The sequence below is a fragment of the Bos indicus genome, chromosome 14 (genome assembly GCF_029378745.1).
Source record: "Bos indicus isolate NIAB-ARS_2022 breed Sahiwal x Tharparkar chromosome 14, NIAB-ARS_B.indTharparkar_mat_pri_1.0, whole genome shotgun sequence".
NCBI classification, from domain to species: Eukaryota; Metazoa; Chordata; class Mammalia; order Artiodactyla; family Bovidae; genus Bos; species Bos indicus.
In genome coordinates this window covers 38107003-38121942 of record NC_091773.1, presented here as the reverse complement: position 1 = coordinate 38121942, position 14940 = coordinate 38107003, and the positions used below count along the sequence as shown (strand labels likewise).

Sequence of the window (14940 nt, the reverse complement as noted above, 5' to 3'; positions counted from 1 at the left end):
AGTAGAGAGTAGACAGCCTTACTTAAGTAATAGATGAAAAGTTCATACTAGGTAGAAAGGATTTAGAAAATTTTACAAAGATGGCCAAACAAGTATCATGAGTCATTTAAATTCTCTGGTTAGAAATATTATGTAGAAAGAGAAATGTACTGTATCACAACCTGAAGCATTGTTCTGTTGTCAAAAAAAAAAAGATGCTTGGCGTGGTCTGGCATAGTCTTAAGAAGACTTAGAGCCTCTGTGATTGCATGCGTTTAAATGTGCCAGGACAATACATCACTCGGTAGATGTAGGTCTCTACTGAGAAGCAAACTATCTGGTCAATATCCCTCAAGTTACGTGTTTTACTACCACTATCTCTCCTGAGCCAAACTGTTTCAGTTTGAATTTATCATATATTTGCTAAGTCCAAATAACCAAGCTTTTATGCTTGAGCTTATTGGCTTCCTACTCAACTTTCAAAATCACATCCATAACCCTCTCTTTTGGAATTCTCCAGGCAAGAATACTAGAGTGGGTAACCACTGCCTTCTCCAGGGGATCTTTCTGACCTGGGAATCAAACCTGGGTCTCCTGCATTGCAGGCAGATTCTTTACCATCTGAGCCACCAGAGAAGCCCAATTAAATAATACAGTTCGATTCAGTTGTGAAGATTCATTGATTACTTTACTTTGAAAACACTAATGTGAGATCAGAAAGACAGGAAAATTTCACACAATGCTGATTACATAAAATAAGATAGAGGGAGAGGGAAGCTCCAAACCTATTTATTCATCATTGGCTAATAACATTTTAATAATGGATTTGCTGAACTGAACCCAACCATCAGTTGCCAGATCAGCTCTCTTGTAAATACACTGTCAAAGCCGTCAGCTCTTCCAAGTGCTCCGTTATCTTTGGCACCAGGTGAGATGTTCTTCTATTGGTATACTGGATGTAAGAAACTGGGAGTAGAAAGCAAATAAATCAGTTGGATAACTGCATCAAAATAAATCATGGTTTTCAAACATCTAATTAAAATAGTTGGTAACCAAAATACAACTCAATATGTACTGTGTCAGTCTCAACTAACTCACTCTATCCACAGAATTGCTATTACAAACCATAGCCACGGTGACTTTATTGAACTCCAAGAAATATCCTCCTTGTACCCAAGTATAAGTAGAGAGTTACACTGAAAACTGATGAGTATAGGACATTTCCCAAACTCCAACGGGGAGGGAAAAGTTCCTAGAAATTCTATTTCTTAAGAGCTTGACAAAAATCCAACAGTCATTGTATGTGTGGATATATATACATATCTATACATATACACACATATACACATACATATACATGTATGCCTTGAGTTAAAACCATATATTCTTTACAATAGTCTTCCCAGGTGGCTCTAGTGATAAAGAACCTACCTGCCAATGCAGGAGGCATAAAAGACGCAAGTTCGATCCCTGGGTCAGGAAGATCCTCTGGAGGAGGGCATGGCAATCCACCCGAGTATTCTTTCCTGGAAAATCCCATGGACAGAGAAGCCTGGTGGGCTACTGTCCATAGGGTCACAAATTGTTGGACATGACCAAAGCAATTTAGCACAGCACATTCTTTACAATAACTTCTGGAGAGAAAAAAAGTAAAATCTCTTCTGATTATTAATTGGTCAAAATGTTTGTGGATAATGGTAGAGGAATGAATGAGTGAGTTGAATAATTTTAAATTAAAACAATTAGATCCTTATTCTACTCCGGTACTCTTGCCTGGAGAATCCCATGGACAGAGGAGCCTGGTGGGCTGCAGTCCATGGGGTGGCTAAGAGTCAGACACGACTGAAGTGACTTAGCAGCTTAGCAACAGCTTCTTTTTCTAACATTTTACCAATAGAATCGCTAGAATGACAAGAAATGGAATATATGTTGAAAAAACTGCTGCAAAAGCAGTACATTTCAAAGGAGTATTCTCTCTGAACTAGTGCTGAAAAGAAAATGACCTAAGTGAGGACTGGCATATTTACAAGTTCACTGAGTTTGGATGAGTTATTTGGCACACAAATCCCCACTGTTATCCAAGACCCTGGGGTGTTTGGATCAAGATGGAACTTCTTAGAAAAGTCCCAGGCAAGTGTAACTTACAGTGATGCCTCCCAGCTTATAGTCCATGTCCTGCAGTGAAGATGTACTTTCTTCCTTTCAATGCACCTCAAAGCTTAGTCCACACTTGATTCCTAAAATGAAGTTAAAGAGGCAAATCTAATGTATATCCTTTGGGCTAAATGACCTACTAATGACCTACTCTACCTCTCTACCACTTGAATTCCCCAGAAAATTGTTCATAACCACAGTACTTCTCACTCTTGGACCCAGTGAAACATATGGACCTCACATTTGGCTTCAGTCTTTCAGATCTACCTCTAGCAAACCTATCATATTTAAAAAGTACTAAATATTCAGTTTCCCCCTTTTCTCATTTATAGTAAGCCAAGCAAGCTATCTAGGTCCAGAGGACTTGCCCACATTTGCCAAATGAGACAGAGAAGTCCTAATTCCATGCAGTCAGTATATCCTGGCTCCATGAGATACTGGAAGCCAGAATGGAAGAAAAAAGTTCTAAGAATTAATGTTTTAGAAAACTAAGAACATATCTTAGTTTTCCTGCCTTTCCCCACCCTTGAATTTACATTCATTTTCCTTAAGGTATATTTTTGCATTGTTTCCTTCATTTTCAATGCCACATTTCTAGAACAGTTGAGAGATTTTTTTGGAAAAGTCTGTTTTCATAAATAGTATCAACACCATAGCTAACATTAATTGAGGACTTACTGTGTGCCAGGTACTATACAGCATTCTTTTTCTCAAGCTTTATTGAGATACAATGGACATACAATGTTGTGTAAGTTTAAGGTATATGAAATGATGATTCAATGTATGTATATATTGTGAAATGATTACTACAGTAAGGTTAGTTAACACATTCATCACCTCTGATAGTTATCATTTGTGTTGTGTGTATGTGGTGAGACTTTTTAAGATATACTCTCTTGCGGGGAGCTGCCCGTGAGAACGGGGTCCTTTGTCTGAAGGACACAGCTCTGGGAGCTGCCTCAGTCCTTGAGGGTTTGCTTGCAAACATAGCTCTCTGTCCCGCCACCCCAGAGATTAGGCGCTTATTTACTGCAGGCACCTGGAGTTCTGTGCAAACTTCTCACGCACAGAGAAATGTTATCTGGTGTAAGAAATAATAACAGGGAGCCATTCCCATGCTCTCAAGATTTCTTGTGACTGTTTGTAAGATGTATAGGCTAACCAAGAAAAAATGTCAACTGTTTTGTCTCTCTCACGCTTTTCTGTATAAATATGAGATGTTGAATAAAGTTGGTGTCAGACTGCATCCCTTCGTGGTGACGTGTCTGAACCTCTCGACCCCATCTTTGTAGTCTCTTGCTTTAGTTTCTTTCTTAGCCCCGCCGTGCACGTTCTCGGGACCTGATCGCCTTTGCCGGCTGGCTCCGGCACTCTCTTATCAACTTTCAAGTGTATAATACGGTGTTGTGAACTATAGTCAACATGTGGGTTCATTAGAGCCCAGAACTTACTCCTCTTTTAACTATGTTTATACCATTTGATCATCTTCACCCATTTCTCTAAACACCCACCCCAAGCCCTGGCAACCCCCAATCTAATATCTGTTTCTGTTCTTTTTTTTTCCCCACATTCCACATACAAGCGAGATAATACAGTATTTGTCTTTTTCTATCATACATAATTCCCTTAGCCAAATACCCTCATAGTTCATCTATGTTGTTGCAAATAACAAGATCTCATTTTTTATTGTTGAATAATATTCTTTATATATATAAAGCAATTTAGATTGCTTCCGTGCTTAGTCACTCAGTTGTGTCTGATTTTTTGCAACCCCATGGACTGTAGTGCGCCAGGCTCCTCTTAGCATGGGATTTTCCAGGCAAGAACACTGGAGTGGGTTGCCATTTCCTTCTGCAGGGGATTTTCACAACCCAGGGATCATACCCAGGTCCCCTGCATTGCCGATGGCAGGCAGATTCTTTACTGTCCTAGCAACCAGGGAAGCCCAGCTTGCTTCCATGTCTTGACTATTGTAAATAATGCTGCAATGAATGTGGGGGTGCAATATTTCTTCAACATAGTGATTTCATTTCCTTCCAATGTATACCCAGAATTGGGATTGCTAGGTCATATCGTAATACTATTTTTAATTTTTTGAGGGACTCCATACTCTTCATAGTATCTGTGCAGGCTATATCCCCACAGAGTACACAAGGATTTCTTTTCTCCAACACTTGGTATATCCCATCTTTCTGATTCTAGCCATTCTAACAGGTGTGAAGTGATATCTCATTGTGGTTTTGTTTTGCATTCCCTAATGATTACAGACGTTAACCACCTTTAAAAGTGTAACTATTAGCCATCTGAATATCTTCTTTGGAAAAATGTTTATTCAGCTGTTTTTAAAAGTTTGGGTGTTTTGTTTTTTTGCTATAGAGTTGTATGAGTTACTTCTGTATGTTGGATATTAACACCGTATCAGATACATGGTGTATAAAGATCTTCCATTCTGCAGGCTGTCTTTCACTTAGTTGTGTTTTTTGCCATGCAATAGCTTTTTAGCTTGATGTAGTCCCATTTGTATCTATTTGCTTTCTTTGAGTGTGCTTTAGAGGACTTCCCAGATGGCGCTAGTAGTAAAGAACCTGCTTGCCGATGCAGGAGACATAAGGGATGTGAGTTCAATCACTGGGCTGTGAAGATCCCCTGGAGAAGGAAACGGCAACCCACTCCAGTATTCTTGCCTGGAGAATCCCATGGACAGAAGAGCCTCGAAGGCTACAGTCCATAGTACAGAGTCATTCATGACTGAAGCAACTTAGCATGTATGTTAGAGTCATATCCATAAACTCATTAACAAAACTAATATCAAGGAGGCCTTTCTTTTGTTTATTTCCAAAGGTTTTATGGTTTCAGGAATTACATTCAAGTCTTTAATCCATTTTGAGTTCATTTTTATGAGTGGTATAAGACAGTGACCTATCTTTCTTTAGCATATAATATAGTTTCATTCTTTAGCATATATTTATCCAATTTTCCCAACACCATTTATTGAAGAGATTCATCTTTTCTCCACTCAGTATTCTTGGCTTCTTTTTATGGCTAAGTATCATTCGATTTTCAGTTCATTACAGTTCAGTTCAGTTCAGCCGCTCAGTCACGTCCAACTCTTTGAGACCCCATGGACTGCAGCACGCCAAGCCACCCTGTCCATCACCAACTCCCAGAGTTTACTCAAACTCATGTCCATTGTGGAGAAGGCAATGGCACCCCACTCCAGTACTCTTGCCTGGAAAATCCCATGAACGGAGGAGCCTGGTAGGTTGCAGTCCATGGGGTTGCTAAGAGTCGGACACGACTGAACGACTTCACTTTCACTTTTCACTTTCATGCATTGGAGAAGGAAATGGCAACCCACTCTAGTATTCTTGCCTGGAGAATCCCAGGGATGGGGGAGCCTGGTGGGCTGCCGTCTATGGGGTCGCATAGAGTCGGACACGACTGAAGCAACTTAGCAGCAGCAGCAGCAGCATGTCCATTGAGTAGGTGATGCCATCCAACCATCTCATCCTCTGTCATCCCCTTTTCCTCCTGCCTTCAATCTTTTCCAGCATCAGGGTCTTTTCATATGAGTCAGTTCTTCATATCAGGTGGCCAAAGTACTGGAGTTTCAGCTTCAGCATTAGTCCTTCCAATGAATATTCAGGACTGATTTCCTTTAGGGTGGGCTGGTTGGATCTCCCTGAAGTCCAAGGGACTCTCAAGAATCTTCTCCAACACCACAGTTCAAAAGCATCAATTGTTCTTTATAGTCCAACTCTCACATCCATACATGACTACTGGAAAAACCATAGCTTTGACTAGACAAACCTTTGTTGGTAAAGTAATTTCTCTGCTTTTTAATATGCTGTCTAGGTTAGTCATAGCTCCATAATGGCTGTATTAATTTACATTCTCACAAACAGTATAGGAGTGTTCCCTTTTCTCCACATCCTCTCCAGCCTATATTGTTTGTAGACATTTTAATGATGATCATTCTGACTGGTGTCAGGTGATAACTCATTGTAGTTTTGGATTTCTCTAATAATGAGTTATGTTGAGCATCTTTTCAGGTGTTTGTTGGTTATCTGTATGTCTTCTTTGGAAAAATGTTTAAGTCTTTGCCCATTTTTTTTATTGGACTGTTTGTTCCTCTGATACTGAGCTTCTTGAACTGCTTGTATATTTTGGAGATTAATCCTTTGTCAGCTGCTTTGTTTGTAATTATTTTCTCCAATTCTGAGGATTGTCTTTTCATCTTGTTTACAATTTCCTTTGCTATGCAAAAGGTTTTAAACTTAATTAGGTCCCATTTGTTTATTTTTGGTTTTATTTCCATTACTTAAGGAGAGGGGTCAAAGAGGATCTTGCTGTGATTTATGTCAGAGTGTTCTGCCTATGTTTTCCTCTAAGACTCTCAGAGTTTCTAGCCTTACAAAAATTTATTTTTCATCCTTCACCATATAGTGACTACTGTTTACCCATTTGCTCTCCCATCACCTCTAGTAAGCACTATTCTATTCTGCTTGTTATAGTTTAGTTTGTTTGGGGGCTTTTTTTTGTTTATTAGCTTTTTATATTCCACATATGAGTAAAATCAAACTATTTGTCTTCCACCATCTGACTTATTTCATTTAACATAGTACCCTCAAGATTCATCCATATTGCCACAAATAGCGAGAGTTGTATCCTTTTTATGACTGAGTAGTATTCCATTACATTTATATACCATATCTTTTTTACTCATTCATCTGTCCATTGAAGGGCACCTAGCCTATTTCCGTATCTATGTTATTATAAATAAATCTACAAAGATTATAAGGATGATCTATCTTTATGGGATTGTACTCTAACATCCTATGGGTAAATATACAGAAGAGGGATAGATCAAATGGTATTTTTTTTTAATTTTTTATTTTTAAACCTTACATAATTTTATTAATTTTGCCAAATATCAAAATGAATGGTATTTATATTTTTAATTTTTTGAGGAATCTCCATTCTGTCTTCCACAGTGGCTGCACCAATTTACATTCCCATCAACAATGTTTGGATGTTCCATTTTCTCCACATCCTCACCAACACTTGTTAATTCTTATCTTTTTGATAATAGCCATTCTGACAGGTATGAGGTGATATCTCACGGGGGTTTTAATTTTCATTTCCCTGGTAAGTAGTGGTGAAAATCTTTTCATGTGCCTGTGGCCATCTGTATGTCCACACTGGAAAACATGTCTATTCAGCTCTTCCACCCATTTTTTAGTCAGGTTGCTTTGCTATTGCTGTGTTATATGCGTTCTTAATATATTTTGGATGTTGACTCTTTATCAGACATATCATTTGCAAATATTTTCTCCCATTAGTAAACTGTATTTTTGTTTCATTGCTGGTTTCCTTTGCTGTGCAGACGTTTTTTAGCTGGATACGATTTCATTTGTTTATATTTGCTTTTGTTTACTTGCCTGAAGAGATATATCTAGATAGATATTTATAAGATTAATGTCAAAGAATGTGCGCTTATGTTTTCCTCTAGGAGTTTTTTTATTTCAAGTCTTAAATCTTTAATCCATTTTTAGTTGTTATGTGTGGTCTAATTTTATTTTTTGCATGCGTTTATTCCATTTTCCCAACACTAAGTATTGATGAGATTCTTCTTTCTCCATTGTACATTTTTTGCCTTTATTTTAAATTGTCATATAGGCATGGGTTTATGTGTGGATTCTCAGTTACATCCTACTGATCTATGTATGTAGTTTTCTGCCAATACCACATCGTTTTCATTATTATGACTTTGTATTATAATTTAAAACCAGGAAGTATGATACCATCAAAATTTCAAATGACCTAAGTTCATTGATTTTTCTCTGCTTGTTTGAATCTGTTGTTTACCTCTCAGTTGAAGTTTTCAGTATAGTCATTGTTTTCTTCAGCTGCAGTATTTCTATTTGATTTTTTTATTAATGGTTTCTATTTCTTTGTTGAACCTATTTTGTTCATGTATTATTCTCTTAAATTGATTTAGTTGCTCGTCTGTATATTCTTGCAGTTCACTGAACTTCTTTAAGAGGACTATTCTGAATTCAGACATCTCGTAGATCTCCATTTCTTTAGGATCAGTTATTGGGCCTTTATTAGTTTCCTTTGATGGTATTATGCTTACCTGATTCTTTGTGATCCTTGTATCCTTGCAATGACCTATGCATTTAAGCAATTTCTTCTTCCTGATTTTACAGGTTTGCTACAGCAGGAAAAGACTTTGCCTTCACTGTCAACTCAGAGTGGAGTTCTGGATGGATCAGCTGGTGGCATCCAAAAGTAGGTGTAGTTTTATATAAGGGTCTCTGGTTGGGGGAGGCCACTGCCTGTGTTCTGAGGTGGAGGGTGTAATCTAATGCTATTGTCTGGGTGCCGTGCTTGACTGGACCTGATGGCTGGGCTCCGTGTTCCAGCGGGGCCACTGGATGAACTCTCTGATTTGGTAGGGCTGCTGGTTGTGTTCTGTACTCAGTTCTATAGGGCCACTTGTGGATTCCAAATTCGCCTCTTGTTGGGTGAGATGGCAGACTGTGTTTCCTGGCAGGGCAGTGCCATGGGCTAGAACCTACAATTGGATAGGGATACAAGTTGGACTCCACATTTGCTCTTGATTAGGTAGAGTCTTAGGTTCTGCTGCCACACTGAATGGTGCCACTGGCTGGACTCTGTTCAGGCAGGGCCAGCCACGGTCAGGGCTTTGTCATCAGACAGAGCCTCAGACTGTGCTTTCTGATCAAACAGGGTAACAGACTGTGACCCAAACTTGGGTGGGGCCACAGCCTTTGCTTTGAGATCAGATAGGCCACTGGTTTTGTTCTGTTGTAAGGCAAGATCACTGGCTAGGCTCTATGTTCAGATGGGGCCTCCAGCTGTATCCCACAGTTAGGTGGGGCTACAGACTGTGCTCTGCAGTTGGGCAGGGTCAGTCAAGGCTTCCTGGTTGCATGGAGCCATGACTGGGGGCCAGGGGAATCGCTGGCTAGGCTCCCTGCCTGGGCAAGGCCACAGGCTATGTTCAGCAATCAAATAGGGCCATAGGTTGGACTCCACTGCTGGGCACCACAGTAGCCTGGACTCCATAGCTAAACAATACCATAGGCTGGACTTTGAGGCTCCTGTTGTCACTGTTTAGGTTCCCTAGTTATGCAGGGATAGAATTTAAGCTCAACCATTAGATATGGCTGGCTCTTGACTGGGGACTCAATCAGAGAGAATTGTCAACCAAGCTCCCTGGCCTGATGGGCATACCAGCTCAGCTCAACACTGGGGCAGAGCTGGAATCTCTGCTTAGGCACAACGGCAAGCAGGAATGCTGTCCACCAAGATATGAGTCCTGATTGCTATAAGCCCCACCCCTTTTCCATCTCTAGCTGGTCCCTGGTGGTTGACTCTTACATATTCCCCCTCTGATCGTGATACCAGAAAAGCTTTATCAAGTCCAAGCTCTTGTTCAACTTGTCCAGAAGAATCTGGGCAAGGAAAACAAATAGAGAGAGACACACACACACAGACACATACAAGCTGAGGAGCAGAGAGGAATAAGGTAGTTTATTTAGGGAAGACATGAGAGGACACACTCAGAGAAGAATGTGGCTGTCCTTCTTAATGAGGGGCATGCAGCAGAGCTTTCTGATCCTTCTTTTATCTTATTTTTAGCCCTTTGAATGGGTGGGGTCTTTTGATTAGGGGTGGAATATTCATTGAGGGGGTGGAATATTCACTGAGGGGATGGTTGAGATGTGGCCTGGATTGTACCAGGTTGCCTCAATTCCCAGTCCTATGCATTTGTCTCCTGAAGCCGACAGCACAGTAAGAGCTGTTTTCCCTTCAATTTTCCCTTACCAGTCAAGCCCCAAACAGCAAAGGTTGTACAGTGTCATCAGCAACCTGTGCATTTTTATTGAGTCGCCTCCAGTTTTCATGGTTAGAGTTTCTTGTTCAGAAGTTACAAAGTTTCTCTTTTTGATGCCCTTCTACCATGTGTCATGGCCTCATTAAGTGGCAAACACGGAGGTGGCTTTGCCTTCTGCCTATGCGTGAGGAGGCTGTCCTTGGGCCTGGCCCTGTATTTCCTGCCTCAACTGCTATGAAGCAAAACCTGAATAGGCCCCCCAGGAAGTGTCCCACAAGGACCAGGAAGCTAGGTGTCCACCCTGGGCTCTCTTTTCCCACTGGAGAAGCCAAAAGCCCAGAGAGGTCCCTGGATGAAGCACTGTGCTGGCCTGAGGGAGGGCAATGCGCCCAAAGCGAGACCACCCCCCCTTACCCTTTGCCTGCAGTCCTTCTAGCTCCCCGTGTCCCAGGGTGGTATTTCACCCTTACCCCCCAGTTCTGGGGTTTTTGCAGTGGTGGCTTGTCTGGATAGTTGCTAGTATATCTCCTTGTGAGGGACACTAAAATCAGGAGTAACCTATGTCACCATCTTAATGATGTCACCTTCCTAAATATTCTTTTAAATACATACATCATTTAATAATGACAACAACCCTATGAGAATATATTCTACTGCTATCCCTATTTTAAGGAATAAAAATGGAGGCTTGGAGAAAAGAAAGAACCTACACACTAGTTAGCAAAATAGAGTAATTTAAGCCAGGTCCATCTGACACCTGTTAAGGTTCCTAAGACAACTATCTGTGATCTTACTGCTCTAATTAGCAATAAAAGGCATTAAGGATGTGCCATAAAGGACAAATTGTATATCCGTCAGTTTGGTTTATTTCCTCCCTCAGTTCTTGTCTGATAACAATAAAAATTTGGAACTACAGGGGGACTTCCCTGGTGGTCCAGGGGTTAAGAATTCACCTCTCGATGCAGGACTTGCAGGTTCAATCCCTGGTCGGGGAGCTAAGATCCCACATACCTTGTGGCCAAAGAGCCAAGACAGAAAACAGAAACAATATGATAACAAATTCAATAAAGACTTTCAAAATGGTCCACATCAAAAAAATCTTTTAAAAAAATTTAGAACTGCAGACTAAAGGGTTTTAAACAACAGGCAGGTTACAGCTCAGTTATAGCTCAAGCAAACAGGTCTTTTATTAAACAGACACTCCTAAGACATGGGAGCAGACTGACCACAAAGAAGTCATTATAATGATCTCTCTTGGTTTCCCCCCTCTTATACTTCCCGTCACCTCCTTTTGGTTGTACCCTGGGCAAAACAGGGCTTGTACCTACCAACAATCAAGAAAGGGAATGCAAATGGGCATATGCTCAAGATTGATTGACAGTTGCAAGTTACAACACCAGGCTCTATTGTACATGTATTCCCATAATTCAGTCTATTATAATCAGATGTATATATGTATAGAATATTTATGAACCCCAATGGCACCCCACTCCAGTACTCTTGCCTGGAAAATCCCATGGATGGAGGAGCCTGGTAGGCTGCAGTCCATGGGGTCGCTGAGAGTCGGATACGACTGAGCGACTTCACTTTCACTTTTCACTTTCATGCATTGGAGAAGGAAATGGCAACCCACTCCAGTGTTCTTGCCTGGAGAATCCCAGGGACGGGGGAGCCTGGTGGGCTGCCCTCTTTGGGGTCGCACAGAGTCGGACACGACTGAAGCGACTTAGCAGCAGCAGCAGCAGCAGCAATGTGCTCCTGGCTGCCTAAGGTTACTTGAGGAAACCCCTGTTGTTAGTTTGTATCCACTGTGTGCCCAGGGCATATGTGCAGGAGTTAAAAAGTCTCTGGTTATTTTTGTAGCCTATCTGTGAGCTCCCCTAGGCATGTCTGAGGTAGGGTTTAGAGATCAGCTTGCATCCTTTTGGCTAGGCCACCCCTCATTTGTCATGCCTAACTTCCTACCTAATGTATCTAAATGTTAATATTTATTGATTGCTAATTTAGGTAGTATTAGAAACTAATATTATGAGAAAGAGTAAAAGAAAAAGCAGAAAGAGTAAAATACATTAACATCCAAGCAAGGACCATCATGCATCTTTAGTTGAGAGGAAAGATGTCTTATGGTTATCATATACTCTCAAGTTCATAACAAAACCACAGCAGCCTGCATTAAATAGGAAAGACATTCATGTTTCTTGATCATGCTTAGCCCTCTAGAACACACTGCATTCCTTTCTCTGGCTTTTTTTTTTTTTTTTTTTTGGTTCTTTTTTGTTTTTTTTGAGGATCTTTTAACTTCTTTGAGTGAAAAATGAATTATCTAAACAGAAATTCTAGCATCATCTTCCTAGTCACTAATTTATTCATGAATGTATTATGCAAAACACTGAAGATAAAATATTATTAAAATGAGATCCTGACTACACAGAATTTGCAATGGGAGCTAGAAGAGTAAAAGAAGCATTTGCCATGTGTGTGATAAGTGTGCAAAATACAGCCAAGGCAAGGAAATAAACTGATATTCTGTAGTGCATTGTAGAACATGGCAGTAAGCTGTATGATATACATGATTGTATTTTTAGTTCTGTTCTCCCTCTCATTAAAAATGTGTTAATAACTCTATAGGTTTCATGCCCAGAAAAGAGGCATGTCATATTATGCAAAATTATTTCCTTCAGAAAATGAGTTCCTGTCCGATTAGTCCTATGGTAAGAGTGCCATCAATCTGGGCCATGCAACTGTGTCCCATGGGATGACAGAAGCCCACGTTGAGCATTGTTTATGGATTTCCCCTTCAATGGGATTCCCTCGACTGAGGCTCTGTAATGGGAGAATTTCTGCCCTGAACTCAGGATCTCAGCAATTTTTTCCCCACACAGGAAGTGTCCATCTCCCACTTGGGGGCCAGTTTTCCAAAATCATTGTTGCCATGTTTTCTCATTCATATGTACTGAATGCCAAGGCTTCCCTGGTGACTCAGTGGTAAAGAATCCACCTGTCAATGCAGGAGTCTTGGGTTTAATCTCTGAATCCAGAAGATCCCCTGGAGAAGGAAATGGCAACCCACTCCAGTATTCTTGCCTGGGAAATTCCATGGACAGAGGAGCCTGGCAGGCTACAATCCATGGGGTTGCCAAAGAGTCAGACACGACCTGGCAACTAAGCAACAAATAGAAACATACTGGAGGCCACAGGAGTTTCTCTAGTTCAGGCAGAGTCTACACTTTTCCATCAAAAGGCACACCTTATCCATCAAACCATTTTCCCCATTTCATTCAAGTTGGTTTCCTTAGTGGGACACAAAATTGTTACCCATATTCCCACCTCTATGATGTTTTCCTCTTCCTCCCTCACTTGGAAGTCAGCCTTCCCGCTTGGTCTATCCAGCCTGCAGATCCTTCCCATTTAAACCCTTTCCTAATGACATCAGCTTCCTGTCTGTCCCTTCTGAGTATAGCACTTTAGGCTCTATTAGGAATTAAGTGCTTGAGTGTATCAAATCTTAAATTACTCTCTAGTCTGTTCTGTTGTGCCTTTCCAAGTGGCGCCTTCACAACAGCAAGATCTGTGCCTTTTATGCTGTGTGGGTACTCCTAATTTACCACCCAAGTTGAGAGTGGAAAAAGAATATTCACAATTATTTTGGGATTTCAGACATAAACAGTGGCTGTCCCAGACAAACCAGCACTAATGGTCACCCTATATTACTTGTATCTGTCACAGTCCCTAGTGTAGCACTCAAGAGGTCAGTAATCACCTCTTGATTAAAACGTCTACACTGTTCTCCAATAGGACTTTATCTATAGATCTTTGGGGTAAAAAAAAATTTTTTGGTTGCACAATTGTATCACAAGGATTGCTGTCAGTTTTGTATCACTGAAAGATAGTAAGAGAGAGATATATAGTACTTTAATTTGTGGAAACCAAGAGAAAGAAATTATAAAGGGAATATTAAAGAAAATATTAAAATATTAAATTAAAGAAAATATTCAGTAGATGTGGGCTTCACTTAATATGGCAATCTCTAGATCCATGCATGTTGCTGCAATTCCTTCCATTATTTCCTTGGCAAGGCCATTATTTCCTTCTTTTTTTTTTTGACTGAGTAATAGTGGGCTTTCCTGGTGGCTCAGTGATAAAGAATCTGCTAGCCAATATAGGAGACTCAGGTTTGATCTCTGGGAAGATCCCCTGGAGAAGAGAAAGGCTACCCACTCCAGTATTCTTGCCTGGAGAATCCCATGGATAGAGGAGCCTGGCAGGCTACTGTCCATGGGGTCAAAAAACATTAGGCAGGACTGAGTGACTAACCCTTTCACTTTCACTTTCAGTATGTGGTGGAGTATGCCTGATGACTTTTAAGTAGTATGGTGATTTGGTCAACTTGTGTATGAATGTATATATGTTTAAAATGATAAGGCATCAACTTGAAAAGTCTGAAGATAAATTCAAGGAGACATTAGACAATTGCCACTATAGTCTAAGAAATGATGAGGGCTTGAACAAAGTCAGTGGCAATAGGAGATGGTACAGATTTCATAGATTGCATGGGTGTTGAAAGAATCAAGATGCAAGATGACTAACTTTCAGGACTCAACAGAAAAAATCAATGAGTGTGTTCAGGATAATAAAGTTTGCCTCACAGAAATAATGAGCAGAAATCCAAAGAGCTACTGTTCCTCCATAAGTTGTCTTCTTAGCAAGTTCACATTTGCAATTTTCCAGTATTTATCGGAAGGGCTAGCGATTCTTATACCAGGAAGCAAGTACAGGAATAATATCTATTCCAAAAAAAAAACAAACTAGGAGCAGGAATGTGGCTCCAGTTTCAGGTATCTTCTAGACGCTGTCCATTGATAGATGTGGTTCTTCTAGGGTAGGAGAAGTGTATTCTCATTTCATGATTCAGGCTCATTTCGTGGCTAATTTTGCTTACC

At 40.4% G+C, this 14940-nt stretch overlaps 1 long non-coding RNA gene across 1 annotated transcript; it reads right to left on the bottom strand.

The window, feature by feature from the left end:
• Window positions 1–714: 714 nt before the first annotated feature.
• On the bottom strand, window positions 715–2216 carry LOC139186933 (uncharacterized). The gene is made up of 3 exons (XR_011570611.1): window positions 2125–2216; window positions 1411–1542; window positions 715–945 (listed from the first exon to the last, which is right to left on the bottom strand). It is a non-coding gene; the product is annotated as an uncharacterized lncRNA (long non-coding RNA).
• Window positions 2217–14940: the final 12724 nt, after the last annotated feature.